The 17142-nt window shown below is 33.9% G+C and overlaps 1 protein-coding gene and 1 non-coding gene across 2 annotated transcripts in view; both read right to left on the bottom strand.

The window, feature by feature from the left end:
- The window catches only part of Stag2 (STAG2 cohesin complex component), a 171269-nt gene that overhangs the window by 11625 nt on the left and 142502 nt on the right, over positions 1 to 17142 (bottom strand). The window lies entirely within an intron of this gene.
- On the bottom strand, positions 412 to 598 carry LOC111755578 (U2 spliceosomal RNA). The gene has a single exon (XR_002790130.1). It is a non-coding gene; the product is annotated as a U2 spliceosomal RNA (small nuclear RNA).

The raw sequence follows: 17142 nt of genomic DNA, 5'->3' as shown, positions 1-17142 counted from the left end.
TAAACATTCACCATAGTTTTTTTTCATACAAAATATCTTGGTAATGTAGTATATGAATTATTCAGAATTGTATATATTCCTTGTTTTCCTTGTTTTTATTACCAAATCCTCAATGACCTTGAGACAATCTGACAAAATAAAAACACCCAAGAAGAGTTATATTGGTCCTGACAGTGATTGACTTTTTAAAAGAGTGACCTGTCTCCACACAAAGGAGGAGCGGCTTTCTACTTAAGGATGAATTCTTGTTTGGCTCATCTTTCACCTGGGATGACTTTTAAAACACATGGCTCTGTAATTTGGCAAACAGAATATTTGTGCTCTAAGGACCTGTCAGAGAGCATACCCTCAAACTCAGTTGCTCACTATTTATCAAAATCTCAGCTGTAGGGCTGAGGATATAGCTCAACAGTAAAGTGCCTGCCTGGCAAGTGCAAAAAGTCCCGAGTTTGATTCCTGGCACAAGGGAAAAAAAACCTCAGCTGTGAAAAATAATATGGATAAAGATAAACAAGTCTGTTTATTTCTCTGTCCTAAAATTTAGACCTGATAAGAACAGATACTACGCTTGATCCTAGCTATAAGGCGGAGAAGCATTATAGCTCTGTGGCATAAGCACCTGTCTGGCATGCTCAAGATTCTGAGTTTGATTCCTGGTACCCTCCCCATGCCAAAAAAAGTAAAAATGCTGTAAAATACAATTTAGACCTGAATTTAAAGCCTATCAAGAAAACTATCTGTTGACTAACTTGATTTGACCCACACACACAAAGGAACTGCCTTTTTATTTTTAAAGGACTATATTTTTCAGGGAAGTTTTAGAGTGATAGTAAAACTGAGAGGAAGATAAAGATGTTCCATGTACCACTTCCTCTACACATGCTGTCTCTCACATGTCAACATCACTTACCACAGTGGTGTGTTTGTTACAATCATGAACCTACACTGATACATTGTTATCATCCAAAATCCACAGATTACATGAGTGTTCTCTTGTAACCTTGTACATTCTATGGGTTGGGACAAATGTATAATAACATGTATGTACTACTATAGTACGATACGGAGTAATTTCACTGCTTTAAAAATTTTGTACTTTGCCTATTTATCTACTACTCCCAAATCCATGAAAAGCACTAATCTTTTTTACCATCCCTAGTTTTGCCCTTTCCAGAATGTCATAAAATTGGAATCATATGGTAGTCTTTCAGATTGTCTTCATTCACTTAGTAATATGCATTTAAATTTCTTCTGTGTCTTTTCTTTTTTTCTTTTTTCTTTTTTTTTTTCTTTTTGTCTTTTTCCTTTTTATCGGTACCAGGGATCAAACTCACGACTGCCTGCTTGCAAGGCAGGCGCTTATGCCGCTGAGCTAAATCCCCAGCCCCTGTGTCTTTTCATAAACACTAAATAATATGTCATTGTCTGGATGCACCCTGCTTCTTCTATTCATCCACAGAACATCTTAGTTTCTCCAAAGTTTTTGGCAATTATTAATGATGTTGCTATAAACACACAAGTGAATGTTTTTGTGTGGACATACATTGTCACCTCCTGTGATCAGTCACCAGGGAAAACAATTGCTAGATCATAGTAAGACAAGAATATCAAACTATGTTCCAAAGTAGCTGTTTTTCTTTGCATTTTCATGAGCAATTTATGATTTCTACATCTTTATCAGTATTTGGTGGTCTATTTTGAATTTCAGCCAGTCTAACAGATATTTAATGGTATAATACTACTGTTTTAATTTGCATTTACCTAATGACATATGGTGTGGAAAATTTTTCCATGTGCTTATTTGCCAACTTGATAATACATAATTTTTAATGAGATGTTTGTTAATATCTTGGCTATTTCTACATTGGGTTGTTGAGCTGGGCATGACGGCACATGCCTATGATCCCAGCAGTAGGGAAACCAAGGCAGAAGGATTGCTGTGAGTGTGAGGTCAGTCTGGCTTCTATAGTGAGTTCAAGACCAGTCTAAACTATATAGTGAGACCCTGTCTCAAAAAAACCAAAAAATTAGAAATTAAAAAAAGTTTTTTCTTATTGTTTTTTTAAAATAACTTTTTTTATTTAGAGAAAAAAGCAAAACAGAAAAAAGGATAAAAATAACACAGAATTTCAGAAAGTAAGAAATAACTAGTTGATAAATTACATATTGTCATCTTAGAAGTAGTTGCTCAAGTCACAAAATCAAAGCATAAAAAGTGGACAATCAAACAGTGACAGTACAAACTATTTTGTTTGATGAGCAAAATCTTAATAGTATGGTTATCTATCTTGCACACTTACACATATATTTACATCCTTTAGAGTACTTTCCCTTTCATTATCTCAAAATCTATTATACATTTTGGATCTTATTACTCCTTCATTTTTTATTATTTTTATACTGGAGATAATATTTACAAATGTGAGTCTGATTTATTTCACTTATGAGGATAGTCTCAAGTGGTCTCCATTTACCTATAAAAGCCTCAAGATAATTCTTCTTTATAGCTGAGTAATATTACATTGTATAAAACATCTTTTTCATCCATTCTGCAGTTGATGGGCATTTTGGTTCAGCATCCTTTGAGCACCTTGAGTAACAGTCCTTTATCAGAAATGTCTTTTGGAGATATTTTTTTCCTAGTCTGTGGGAAATAGCCTTTTTTTATTAAGATGTAATCAATATAACATAGAATTCCCCTACTTAAAATGTAGAATTCAATGATTTTTTTTTTGTCTTTTTCCTTTTTTATCGGTACCAGGGATCGAACCCACGACTGCCTGCTTGCAAGGCAGGCGCTTATGCCACTGAGCTAAATCCCCAGCCCCCTAATTCAATGATTTTTAATATATTCATAGAATTGTGCAGTCATCATTCCCTTCTTTCAAAATTCCACACCCATTAGCAGTCATAACCCCTTTCCCCTCACAATCACCCCCATACACAGAAAATGATAATCTCTTTTTGCCTACATTTCTTATAATGGATGCTTCATGTAAGTGAAATCACATTTACATGATCTCTTGTGACTAGATTCTTTCATTAAACATAACTTTTTAAGGTTCATGCATTTTGTTGTGTGGACCCTACTTCATTCTTTTTTATGGAATGAGTAATAGTCCATCGCATGGATATACAACTAATGTATTCATTTATTCATCAGTTGATGGACATCTAAATCGTTACCCCTTTTGGCTGTTTTAATACTATTACGGAGGGCTGGGGATTTAGCTCAGGGACATAAGTGCCTGCCTGGCAGGTGCCAAGTCATAAATTCAATCCCTAGTACCAAAAAAATACTATTATGGAATTGCTTTTAATAAGTTACATTTTGGCATTACACTAAGTCTATCCTGAGTGATATCTTGAAAAAATATATTAGAAACATGAGGCGTTGTCTAGTGTCAGATTCTAATGGTCAAGATGCTTTTGGTGACAATTTTTAAGAGACTGATTTAATTTGAAAACTTCCTGTGTTTTGTATGCCTACAGACATTGTAAATTCTGTAATCACTTCTACTCTTGGTGTTCATCTTTAGAATGCTTAGAAACAAATTCATTGCATACTTCCAGCAGATTTGTAGGACTTCACTCCTGACTTTGATTGTTAATCATCTTTTAGCCAGGCAGATGGTTTATGCCTGTAATCCCAGAACTTGGGGAGCTGCAGCAGGAGGTTTGCAAGTTTGAGTCCTGCCTGAACAACTTAGGGAGATCTTGTTTCAAGACAGAAAGCCTGGGATGTAGCTCAGCAACAGAGCACCCATGGCTCAATCCTCAGTATAAAAATATCACCTTTTAAACCTAATATTTGCTTTCTTGTTATTGTTGCTGTCTTAGGGATGGAACTCAGGACCTTAGCATTGCTAAGCAAGCACACAATTACTGAGCTACATTTCCAATCATTTTAACAATTTTTTAAAAAAAATTTGGGACAGGATCCCGGAAAGTTGCACAGGGTAGCCTTGAATTTGCAATTGTGCGTCAGTCTCTCAAGTATCTGGGATTATAATTTTGTGCTACCCCTAGGATTTGCTTGTATTTATATATTAGTAGTATTTGCCTGTGTTTTAAAAAAACAAAATGGGGGCATAAAAATTTGTGGCCCAATCTACAGGACATGGGAAATAGGGCCTCCAGAATTGACAAAAAGCAACCAAAAGTCAGTTGGGCAGAAGAACACACATCCTCCTTCTTTCATTTCAGTAACTGCATTCAGAGCAGAGCAGTAAAACTGTAAGCTACCAAGAAAAAAATTATCCTTTGCCTTTAACTACATTTTCTAAAGTGGAGTCTTACGCATATTAAGAGGTTCTATTTCTACCAGACGTAGAGACTTAAGTAACCTCCAGAATCCATATATTTTTGTTTTGCACATAGCAGTTCTGTGCAATATTTCACTTCAAAGATTTCAAGAGCCTTGGCAGTAAAGAAAAGAGACAAGTCAGGAAAACCTAGGTTCACATTTTTGCCTAGCTATAGCCAACTATGTAAAGTCCCTCATCATGCTTCCTTCTGTGTAAAAGATGGATTATAAATTCTGAAGTTACTCACAATTCTACCATTCTATAAACCAGAAAAATCAAACAAGATTTTGAATGCACCCAACCTACCAGTTAGTTAACAAGGCAAAACCTTGTTTAAATAGAGTTGGTTAAAATGTGAGTTCTGCCACAAGGGTAGCAAATAAGCCACCATTAGTGTTTTTGCTTTATTCTGTTTCCAGCTTTCTTGATGTATGATTGACAAATAAAAAATTGTATATATTTAATGTGTAAAACATATTGTTTTGATATACATATATATTTTGAAGTGATTATTACAATTAAGCTAATTAACATAACCATAGTTACAATTTTTAATAGTGCAAATGTGTAAAATCTGGTATCTTAGCAAATTTCAAGCATATATAATGTATACTCACCAGACTGTATACTTGATATTCAGCATGTATTTAATAACTGAAAGTTTATACCATTTGACCCCAAATCCCACCATTTCCCCAAAACCCTGTTCCTGGAAATCACCTTTCTACACTTTTCTGCTATGAGTTTGACTTTATTACATTCCACATCTCATTTAAAGTTAAATCATTCAGCATTGTCTTTCTGTGTCTAGCTTATTTCACTCAATATATGGTTTTCTGAATTCATTCTTGTTACAATGGAAGGATTTCCTTCTTTTTAAAGATTTTTACTCTTGGGCTGAAGATGTACTAGAGTGGTAGTGCACTTGCCTAGCATTTGTGGGGCCCAGTACTGAAAAAAAATATTGTTGCTGTTGTCACTGAAGTACTAATTACAATTATACATATTTTAAAAATAACAATAAATTAAGTGGTCTTCCAAAGCCACCATATACTGCCTATGTATAATCACCTCAGAGTTTGTCCGTTTGATACCAGGAACAGGTTGCTGCCTGCTTTAGGTCTGTTTCCACAGAACAAATTGTTTTAACTTAATACTTCTCTTTCCTTCCTTCTCTTGCTCTTTATCCCTTTCTCTTTCCTCCCTTTTTTTTTAATTTCAGCATTTTGCTATGGAAAATTTCAAACAGAGGCAAAAAGTATTTTACAATGAACAATCCATGTATTCCTCACTGGGATCCTGTATACAACTAAAATTTTCACTGTCTCTATTCATCTCATCCATAAATTAGTCCTATTTAATACATTTGAAGTTAAAGATATCAGTATCTTTTGCACCTAAAGACTCTAGTACACTGTTTAACTGTAGTTTTTGTTGTTTTCTGTGTTGCTAAGACTGAAGCAAAGGTCTCACAAATTCAAGACTTTTGAGCTACACCCCCACACCTAGAGTTAATTTTTTATTATTTTTGTTGTCAGATAAACTGTGTGAAGTGAACAAATCTCAAGTACAGGGGGCTTAAATTACACAGGTCAAAACTTATGTGGTAGAGCATTATCATCATCACAGAAAGTTCTTCCAACTCTCTCCAGCCAAATGGCCTCTATATGCCAGAGTCAACCATTGTAATGACTTTTTCCCATCACAGAAGATGCATTTTTCTTAGAACTTTATATAAAATGGAATTATACAGTATGTACTCCTCTGCATGAGTTTTTTTATTCAGTATAATGTCGTTGAAATTTGACCTCTTGTGTTGTACAGATAGTAGTTCATTTTTATTGCTAAAAAATTCTACTGTATAAATTTACCTCAACACATCTATCAATTTTTATGGTGATGGAACTTGGGCTATTTCCAGTTTAGGGTCAATATCAATAAAGATGCTCTAAATATTCTCCTACAAATCATTTTGTGAACATGTGCTTTCAGTTGTCGTGGGTAAGCACCTTGCAGTGGATTGCTGGATTACAAGGTATGCATTTATTTAGCTTAATAAGAAACTGCCAGATCAGAATGTTACCCAAAACACAGTAAGAGAATTTCACTTTTCCACAATCATGACAATATTTTGTGGTTTTAGTATTATGTTAGCCATTCTGGTGTGTGCACAGTAGTGTGGCATTAATTTCTACTTTCCCTCAAGACAAATAGTTGAATATGTTTTTCATGTGCTTATCTTTTATCCCCCATTGTGAAATATGTTCAAATCTTTCATCCATTTTTTAAAAACTGCTTTCAGTTTTTATTAGTACATGTTTGCAGCACGTAATGTTTGTATTCCTTGTGAAATGTGGGTACCTGTACGTAACGTTAAAATTGTTATCCATTTCTTGGTCCCTGTCTCCTTCCCATGTGCAAAAGATCTATCTCCTTCTTATTATCTATCTTTTTGTTCTTTATTAATATTTTGTGTTTCTCATATAAGAGATACCATGCAGTATTTAAGCTCATGTGTCTGATTCATTTCCCTTTATTGGGTATTTATTTCACAGAGTTGTTACTTCTTTACACATTTTGAATGCCAAACATTTTTTATACATGTTTTGTACCATTTCTTCCCAGTCTGGAGCTAACCTATATATTTTCTTAATGATGTCATTTCAATAGCAGAAATTTTAAATTTTCATGAAGTCTAGTTTATTAGCTTTCTCTCTGACATTTATCTGAATCCTAAAAAATCTTTACCTATTTCCGAATCAAAAAGATTGTCCCATGTGTGCTTGTAAAAACTTTTGAATTTTAGTTTTCATATTTTAATATATAATTCACATCAAATTGTTTTTTGAGCACAGTGAAATATAGGTTGAGCTTAAAATTTTCTATAAAATTATCCAACACTATTTTATTCAGTAAGTGGAAATGAACATTAAGTAAGTTTAACGTAAAATATGCAAAGCCTATGTGAGAAAATGTTACTCCGGGAAGACACAAAAAAGGTGAACACATGGGAAGATATCTGCTATTCTTAAATAGAATAGCCAAGCATCATCAGTCCTTTATTTTTCCTATATGAAAAAATAAGCATGCTATCATACCTTGCAATAAACTGAAAAGAAAATTCTATTTGGAGTGTTAAAGCAGATTTAAAAACATTTATAACTAACATAATGTGATGGTACCTGTATGAAGAGACAGGCAGACTAGTGAAACAGAAAATAAAGTCTGGAAATGTATACTAATGATATAGGGAAATTTAGCATATGGTAAAAGTGGATGAAGGTGACATCTCAAATTACTGGAAAGGATTAATTTTTGTAGTTCTAGGGATAGCTCAGAGGTGCTCTATGACTGAGCTTTATCCTAGCCATCCCCCCCTCTTTTTTTATTTTGAGACAGGATCTCACTAAACTTCTCACATTAGCAATGAATTTCCAATGCTCCTTTCTCAGTCTCCTAAAGCAGCTGGGCTTACAGGAATGTGCCAGTACACCTGGCTCAAAGATGATCATTTTAAATAAATAGTGCTCAATATCAATTTGGAAAAAATAAAATTATATTTATATCTCATATCACACAGAAGAATAAATTTTGAATGGAATAGATATCTGAGTCAAGACATTAAAGTTTAAATTATAGAAGAAAATTCAGATGAATTCCTTTATTATCTGGTAGAAAAGGCTCTCTGTCAATTAAAATTCAGATGAAACAACAGATTAACACTATTTGACCACACTGAACTTTCCAAAAATCTTTACAGGGAAAAATAGTATAACAAAAGTCAAAGACATATGACAAACTGGGAGAAAATATTTGCAACATGTATGTCAGATAAAAAGCACTATCAAAAGAACTCTGAAAAACTGAGGCAAAAATGTCCAAAAGCTAAATAAACAGAACATGAAGAAATAACTCACAGAAAAGACATACAAAAATGGTCATAAGACAACATAAATATACAGTAACAAAAATAAAAGTTAAAACCATACTGAGATAAAACTTTGCAGTTTTAAGACTAGCAACATCAAAACGATGACACAGTCAGTGTGGCTTGTATAGAAATAAGCTCTCACATATTAAGTACCATATGCTGAAGAGAATGCAAATTAGGATAACCCTTAGGGAAAATTTTGGAAAATACAACAGAAATACACAGGCACTTGCCATTTGTAAAGAAATTACTTTTCGAGAAATTCATGCTGAAAAGATGTCTTGTAAAATACAAAAACATTCATGGTAGCATTTCTTTTGTACATGAAAAGCAATGAAAGCAACCAAAATGTGTGTACATAGGAAAGTAGTTAAACTATAGTATAATCACTAAGTTTTAACATGCCATTCTAAGTTTCTAACATACCATTGTCTGATAAAAGAACTTATAGTCCACGGGAAAATGGCTCATTCCAGAGCTAGGGCAGGGAAAATAACAAGATGAGCCTGGAATATCTTGAAGTACAAAAAAGTAATGAAACAATGAATCATGGGAGTAGGAGCAGTTTCGATCAGAGACACAGAAACCAGTTTAAAGTATCTGTAAGTCTGTCCCTATTGACACAAATAGTAATAATTTAGGCAAGGAACATCTAAGGTGGAAGTTGGAAGTCACAGGAAATTTGCATAATAAACACAAAGTATCTCATCAAAAGATATCCATTATCAAGAAAAATGTCATAACTTCTCAGTGGAAAAAACCAGCATCACCACTGTCAAGTACAGTAATCAAAATTTAAATCATCAGTTATGGGACAGATCAACATGTTCCTGCTGCTATCACGCACTGAGAAAGGTACAATATCACTTATGTAGTATTCCTGCTAAAAATGCATAGCCTGAATGTCTCATTATGAAGAGATGTTAGGTAAGTGCAATTTGATGGGCATTCTACAAACTGGCCTGTACTCTTCAAAAAGTGTCAATTTCATGAAAGACAGAAACTAAGGAATTTTTGCTCCCGATTGTAAGAGTTGAAAGAGGCATGATAATTAAATACTATACCTCACCATGAATTAGTTTCTAGATTAAAAAAACAAGCACATAAAAGATCTAATGTCCACAGATTAATTAACAGTGTGTATCAATGGTAATTTCTTCATTTTGTTAATTATACTGTGGTTACATAGTGAATACTCTAGTATATTTAGAAAATACATATAAAATATTTAGGATTGATAGGGCATCATGTCAATATCTAAAAAATTTCAGAAAAAAATACTGGTACACATTGAGAAAGAATGATAAATATGATAAAATGCTAACTTGTAAAGGATCTGGGTAAAAGGTATAAAGGGATTATTTAGTAACTCTTGCAACTTTTCTGTTAAGTCTGAAATTATTTCTGAGTAAAACATTTTATACATTTTTAAAAAGAAAAATTGTAAATAAACATTGAACTCTAGTAAATTATATGCCTGCTAAGAAAAAGTTAACAAAAAACACAGAACTTTCCACTGTCAGTCTGTATCTTTAGATGATCACATAGAATAGGGTTGCCCTAACCTAGAATAGCTTCCTGGAGTTTGAGAAAAACAAAAAAGCATCTCATTTGTATGCCATCCTGTATAAACCATTGGTGGATCTTCTATAGGAGCTTATTCTATATCACTTACATTTGTTTACCAAACAGAATCAATGTTGCCAAACAGAATCAATTATTTGGTACGACCTAATTCAGAAGTTACCATGGTGGGTAATGGAAAAGGAAAACCCTCCGGAAGAAAGATAAGGAGAAACAAGATATCTCACACAGAGAGAAGAACCAAATATGACCAAAATAATTCCTTGATTTTCAGGGTATATTTTCCCAATTTTTCTCTAGGAAGATTCATATGAACTAGTGATTACATTGTTTGCCATTCTTTCTTTTTTCCAGAATGTCAGACATTGTAGTTATTTTTCCCATATACTATACCACTAGGGCTGCATGAAGTATACTATGATGTGAATGTTGGTATCCTTCAATACATTATTAAGTGAATCCTTTAAAAGATTAGGTCATGAGGACTCTATCATCTGGGGCAGGAATAGTGCCCATATAAAAAGGCAAGTTCTTCCCATTTTGTTCATTTGCTCTTCTGCCTTCTACCATGGCATGACATTGCAAGAGGACCTTCACCAAACCAGCTGCTGTGGTGCACAGTCATAATTCTGTTACTTAAGAAGTTGAGGCAGAAAGACTGAAAACTTTGAAGTCAGGCTTGATAATTTAGTAATAATCTATCAAAAGGAGAGGAGAGGACAAGACAGGAGAGGAGGGGAGGGGAGGAGGGGGAGAATAGGGGAGGGGAGGTGGGTGGGAGGGAGACAGAATAAGAGAAAGAGGGAGGGACAGAGGGAGAGGGAGAAAGAAAGAGGGATGTAGGGATGGAGAATAAAAGAGGGAGGGGCAGAGGGAGGGAGGAAAAGGGAGGAAGGGAGAAAGGGAGAGAAGGAGGGATGTGGAGGAGGAGAGCCAGAGCAAGAATGAGAGCAAAGCCAGGGATTTAGATCAGTGGTAGAGCCCTACTGAATTTGATTCCCAGCATGAAAAAGAGAGGGGAGAGAGAGAGAGAGAGAGAGAGGGGAGAGGGGGAGAGGGGGAGAGGGGGGGAGAGAGAGAGAGAGAGAGAGAGAGAGAGAAAGAAAGGAAGGAAGGAAGGAAGGAAGGAAGGAAGGAAGGAAGGAAGGAAGGAAGAAAGAAAGAAAGAAAGAAAGAAAGAAAGAAAGAAAGAAAGAAAGAAAGAGAAAAAGAAAGAGCAACCCTTATCAGATGCTGGCACTTTGAACTTAGGCTTCCCTGTTTCTAGAACTCAGGAAATAAATTTATATTCTTTATAAAATCTCTTATCTCAGATATTATGCAAAAGAAGTAATAGCTTTAGATAAAATCTTAGAGGCTAACTACATTTAATCTGATAGAGAAGGGTAAGTGTAACCCAGAGAAAGTGGACTTAACCGTATGTAGTTACTGGATAGGATTTTGTGGTATTTCGCCTTAGGAGGGCAGATAAGAACAGCAAGGAGGACATACAAAGGATGAACAGAAAGGAAAGACAGAAGAAGAGAGTGCCAGCAGTAATCTGCCAAAACACATTTTTGCTGTCTTACTGAGAACATGGTCATATTATATGCCCCAGCATCCTTGCAAGTTAGGTATGATCATATGATTGAGTTCTCTCCAATGGAATGTTAACAGAAGTGATCAGTGCCACCTACAAGAATTCTCATGAAAATCTACGACATGTACTCCTACATGATGCTTGCCACCTCATGGGCTGAAACGCTGACCAAGGTTGACCAAACGATCTTGGAAGCTATGCATTAACAATGGCAGGGCTGCCTGGCATTTACCTGTCTTTCAACAACCATATAGAAAAAGGAGACATTAAAATCAAACTAAAAAAAAAAATCAAAGATAAAGAGAAGATCCTGAAGCAGCAATAGAAAAGCAGCATATCAACCACAGATTTACTTACAGCAGCAGACACAACAGAAACTTGATAAACCAGGAGAGAATAGGAAAATACAAACAGTGTTGAAGGGGGAAAAATACTAGTAAGCAAATACACTGTATCCAACAAAGCTATCCTCCAGAAATGAAGGATAGTTTTTCTCAAAGAAGGCAGTTTATCACCACCAGAACTTTTACAAGAAATCTTAACAACTGTTTAAGATGAAAGAAAACAATGCTAATTAGTAACATGAAGACATATAAGAGTATAAAACTCAATGAAATTATATATAGTCAAGTTCATAATAATAGTATAATGATGGTGTATCAATTTATATATGACAGTTAAAAGAAAAATTGGAAATATTAGAAAAACCTGTTAAGGGAAACATGATATAAAAATATGCAAATGGTGACATAAAAAAGTTGAATGGTGGATTAAAACTGTAGACCTCCCCACAATAAATGTGATCATTCTGTACTATAAACAGGTACTAATAAAAATAAAATATTTAAAATGAAATAAAAGAAACTGTCCAAATATGGGGAAAGAATATAATATAGAGGTAAGCAAACAATATAGAACACCAAATAGGCACAATCAGAAAAGAATTTCTCCATGATACATCATAGTCAAAATCCCAGAAGTCCAAAACAAAGACAGAATAATAAAAGATGTTAGAGAAAACAACAAATCACTTATAAAGATACAACCATTAGAATTATGAGAGACTACTGAACACAAACCAGAAAGGTCAAGAGAACACAGAGTAAAGTTTTTCAAATTCTAAAAGAAAATAACTTCCAAAGTAGAATTATATATCCTGAAAAATTATCTTTCAAAATTAATGGAACAATAAGGCCATTCCATGACAAAAAACACCTGAAGAAATTCATGACTACCAAACAAGCACTCCAAAATATTCTCAAGGATATTCTAGAGACAATGAAACTAATTAAAATGTCTAATGGAATAAATACGCAAAAAATATGGAAAAACAGTAAATATGTTTTTAAAAAGTCTAATGGATGAGCAGTTAAGTGGGAAAAAAAAGAGGAATCCACAAAAGAAACATACAATGGCAGGAATACGTCAATACCTTTCAATAATAACACAATATAATAGGTCTCAACTTCTAATTAAAAAATACACTGGTACATTGGATCAAAAAACAAAAGCCAACAGGATGCTGTATATAAGAAAAAATTTAATCCAAGAAGAAATTTGTAAAATTCAAAAGATGAAAACCAGTATTCCATACGAGCCTAATAACAAGTGGGAATACATATCCTAGTTCCAGACAAGTTGACTTCAAGACAAAACCCATCAGAAGAGACAAAAAATGTTAATACATATTGACTAAAGGAATAATTTAACAGAAACATGTAACAATTGTAAATACATGCACCAAACACTAGCCAAATTTCATAAAACCAACACTACTGGACATAAAAGATCAGATAAACATCAACATACTCTTAGTGGGGAATCTCAGTACCCTACTATCACAAATAGATCACTTAGACAAAAAAAAAAAATGAAGAAATATGCCAATTGAAACACACCTTCAAACAAATGGACTTAATACACAATGTTCCACCCATGTTATGTGTAACATAATACACATCTTTTTAATCAGAATATGGAACTTTCAACAAAATTAACCACATAATGAATGAACACGAGTCAAAATAATCCTGTTCACATGATCATACTATAGTGCAATAAAACTAGGTATCAATGACAAAAGAAACCACGCAAATTATGCCACCCATTGAGAATAAAAATACTTTTTTTGAATAATCAATAGGTCACAGAAGAAATAAAGAAACTAGAAAATTCCTAGCATCAAATGATAGTGGCAGTACAATATACCAAAAGTTATAAGTCACCTAAGAGGGAGCTTAACAGCCATGAATACTCATATCAAAAAACAGACTAAGCCTAAATACATAATTAAATTATGCACCTCAAGTTCCAAGAAAAACAAGAAAAATCCAAATCCAAAGTTAATGCAAGGAAGGAAATTATAAAGCTTACAGAGAAATTAATGAAATCAAGACTAAAGAAAAATACAATCAATGAATTAAACAGGTAGTTCTTTAAAAAATTAAACAAAAAGATAAACCCTTAGCCAGTCTTACCAAAAAAAGATAAGACCCATAACAATGCAAATAGATATGAAAAAGACAAAACCAAAATGGACATCACTGGTATTTAGAGGACTAGTAACTACTTCAAAAACCTGTACTCCAATAAATTGGAGATTTCAGAACAAATGGACAGATTCCTAGATACATACAAACTACTGAAAATGAGCAAGGAGATTTAAAACTCTGAACAATCCAGTAACAGGCAATAAAAATGTGGTAGCAGTAATTAAAAAAAAAAAACACTACCAACTAAGAAAAGCTTATGACCTGATGGATTCACCACTGAATTTTAAAGAACTTCTAATGAAGAAGTTCAAACTCTTTAATGAAATTGGAAAGGAGAACTGTGAAACTCATTCCTGGAAGCTAGCATTACCTTGATTCCAAAACCAAATGAGTACTGAATTAAAAACAGAAAACTAAAGGCAATCTTATCAGTGAACACAGATACAAAGATCCTCAACATGCTATTGGCAAACAGAATGCAACGAAGTATTTTAAAAATCATAAATCATGCCCAAGTAGTCTTCATCCCTTCAATGCAAAGACAGTTCAAAACATGTACTTCAAAAGTATAATTCATCATATAAGTATAGGAAAGGACAAATAAAATGTAATCATCTCAATATATACAAAGCCTTCACAAAGTCCATGATTTGTCCATGATAAAACGTCAGGTACCTAGCCCAATCCCCTGCACTGAAGGACAAGCAACCAATGCAGGAAACATCCAGGACTCAGCAACCGGATGATTTAAAGGAACACGGGAACATGTTAGGAAGGAGAAGCAAGGTGCAATCTCAGACATACAGCCCACCAAGAACAAGTCCAGAAGATATAGACACAAAAGAAATTAGAAGTCACACATCTGAAATTTTTGAAATGATAGCAACTGAAGAGACAACTTACTGCTTACATTATTTAATTTTGTATGCCTATATCTTATCCAGAACAAGTCCAGGAGACACATACCTTAAGGAAATTAGAAACACACACCTGAAATTTCTGAGATGATGGCAACTGAAGAAAAGACTTTAGTGCTTGAGGTGTTTGACTTTGCATGCCTGTCTGGTGATCTGAGCATCTATTTGGAAGAAAACAATGTACATTACAGTAACTACGGTTAATTTTCTACTGTCTTGTTTTTGAAATTCTGTATTGTTCTCATTGTTTAGTATTGCTTTATTCTCTTTAAAAGAAAAAAGAAATTAGGAAAACAGTAACACTCACAATAGTCTAAAGAAACAAATATTTAGGAATTATCCTATCATACCAAGTAAAAGATCTCTATAACAAAAACTTTAGTACTCTGAAAAAGGAGATCAAAGACGACATAAAAAATGGAAGGATATACTTCAGTCTTGGATATTCAGAATCAATATACTCAAAATGGCCATAATTCAAAAACTGATATAGATTTAATCCAATCCCAATCAAATATCAATTAGCATTCTTTATAGAACCAGAGAAAACAATCCTAAAATTCATGTGGAACCAGAAAAGATCCAGCCTAACAAAAAGCAATTCTGAGCAGCAAGAGTAAAGCAGGCAGCATAACAAACCTGGATTTCAAGTTGTATTACAAAGCAAATATTAAAATCAGCATGGAACTAGCACAGAAAGACGTGGATCAATGTGATAAACTAGAGGATGCAAAAATAATGATACACACACTCAGTAATTGGATCTTTTACCAACCAGTCAAACATGTACATTGATGGAAAGATAGTCTCTTTAAGAAATGGTGCTGGGAAAACCTGCTATCCACATCCAGAAGATTGGATCTAGACCCATGTATCTTACCATATCATATACAGTAATAAACTAAAATCAAAATCGATCAAATATCTAAATACTAAAACAGAAACAATCTGCTGAAAGATAAAATAGGTAAAACTCTTGAAAACACAGACATAGGGAAGGACGGAATCCCAATTACATAAGATATAATACCAAGAATCAAGTAATGAACTATCAAATTAAAAAGCATCTGCACAACGAAGGAAACAACCAACAAAATGAAGAGACAATCCACAGAATGGGGGAAAATTTTTGCCTGCAATTCCTCAGAAAAAGGACTAATATCTGGAATAAAGAACCCAAAAACACTAGTAAAATTATAGAAATCAATATGGAGATTCTCAAAACATTGGACAAAGAAATTCCACTCAACCCAATTATTTCCCTTCTAGATATCCTCCCCGAAGAGCCAAAGACATCATACTACAATGATACATGCATACCCATGTTTTTAGAAACACAAGTCTTAGTAGCTAAATCTTGGAAGTAGCTTACATGTCCACCACTAGAGGAATGTATAAAGAAAATGTGGTATTTATATACAATAGAATACTACTCTGCTATAAAGAATACATTTGCATCATTTTTAGCAAAATGCCATGCAGCTGGAGATCATATTTAAGTCAGACACACAAGCTTAAATATTGCACAGTTATGTCATGTACTGGCTCTCCATGAGGAATGTGACCATTCTATACTACAAACACGTACTAATAAAACAATAAAATTGAAAAACAAGGAATCAAGAGTATAACTTCACAACCAAAATAAAAGGAAACAGAGAGAGCTTTTGCAAATGGGAAGGGGTCCAGGAAATGAAGGAAAGGGGTAAGGTGGATATTGGGATGTAAAAAGAGATAAGATGTGTTATATTAAGCAAAATAAATCTGATGCTGGCAAAGAAAAAAGTGGGGGTGGAGGAAAAGGGGAAAAATGAGATGTGTTACCTATATGCACCAATTCCTCATGATGAATGTCAATCATCTTTATGTACTGCAAACATGAGCAAATAAAAATAAAAATTAAATTGGAATAAGCACTAAATAAATACCACTAGTGCTCCACAAATGTGTCATTTGTTTGAAAAATGGAGGGCCTATTATGTGCCAATCCCTGTTTTACTAAATGATTCTGTGAACAAAAATATTAGGCTACTATGAACAATCACATATCAAGAAATTTGATAACCTAGAAGAAATGGATAAATTCCTTGACACATAAAAGGAATCCTAAATCAAGAAGAGTTAAAAAGAAAACCTGAGCACATAAAAAACAAAGAGAGTTATTCAGTAATAAAAAGGTTCCAACCATAAAGCCTGGAACCTGATTGGTTTTACTGTTAAATTCTATCAAACATTTAAATAAAAATACCAATCATTTTTAACCTCTCCCCCAAAAATTGAACAAGGAATACTTTCAAACTAATCTTGTGACATAAATGACATTCTCACACCA

The sequence above is a fragment of the Cavia porcellus genome, unplaced genomic scaffold, assembly GCF_034190915.1.
Source record: "Cavia porcellus strain 051 isolate PalLab524CR breed Dunkin Hartley unplaced genomic scaffold, mCavPor4.1 scaffold_3, whole genome shotgun sequence".
Lineage (NCBI taxonomy): Eukaryota > Metazoa > Chordata > Mammalia > Rodentia > Caviidae > Cavia > Cavia porcellus.
Note: the sequence above shows the minus strand (reverse complement) of the source record. Positions and strands in the feature narration are given on the sequence as shown.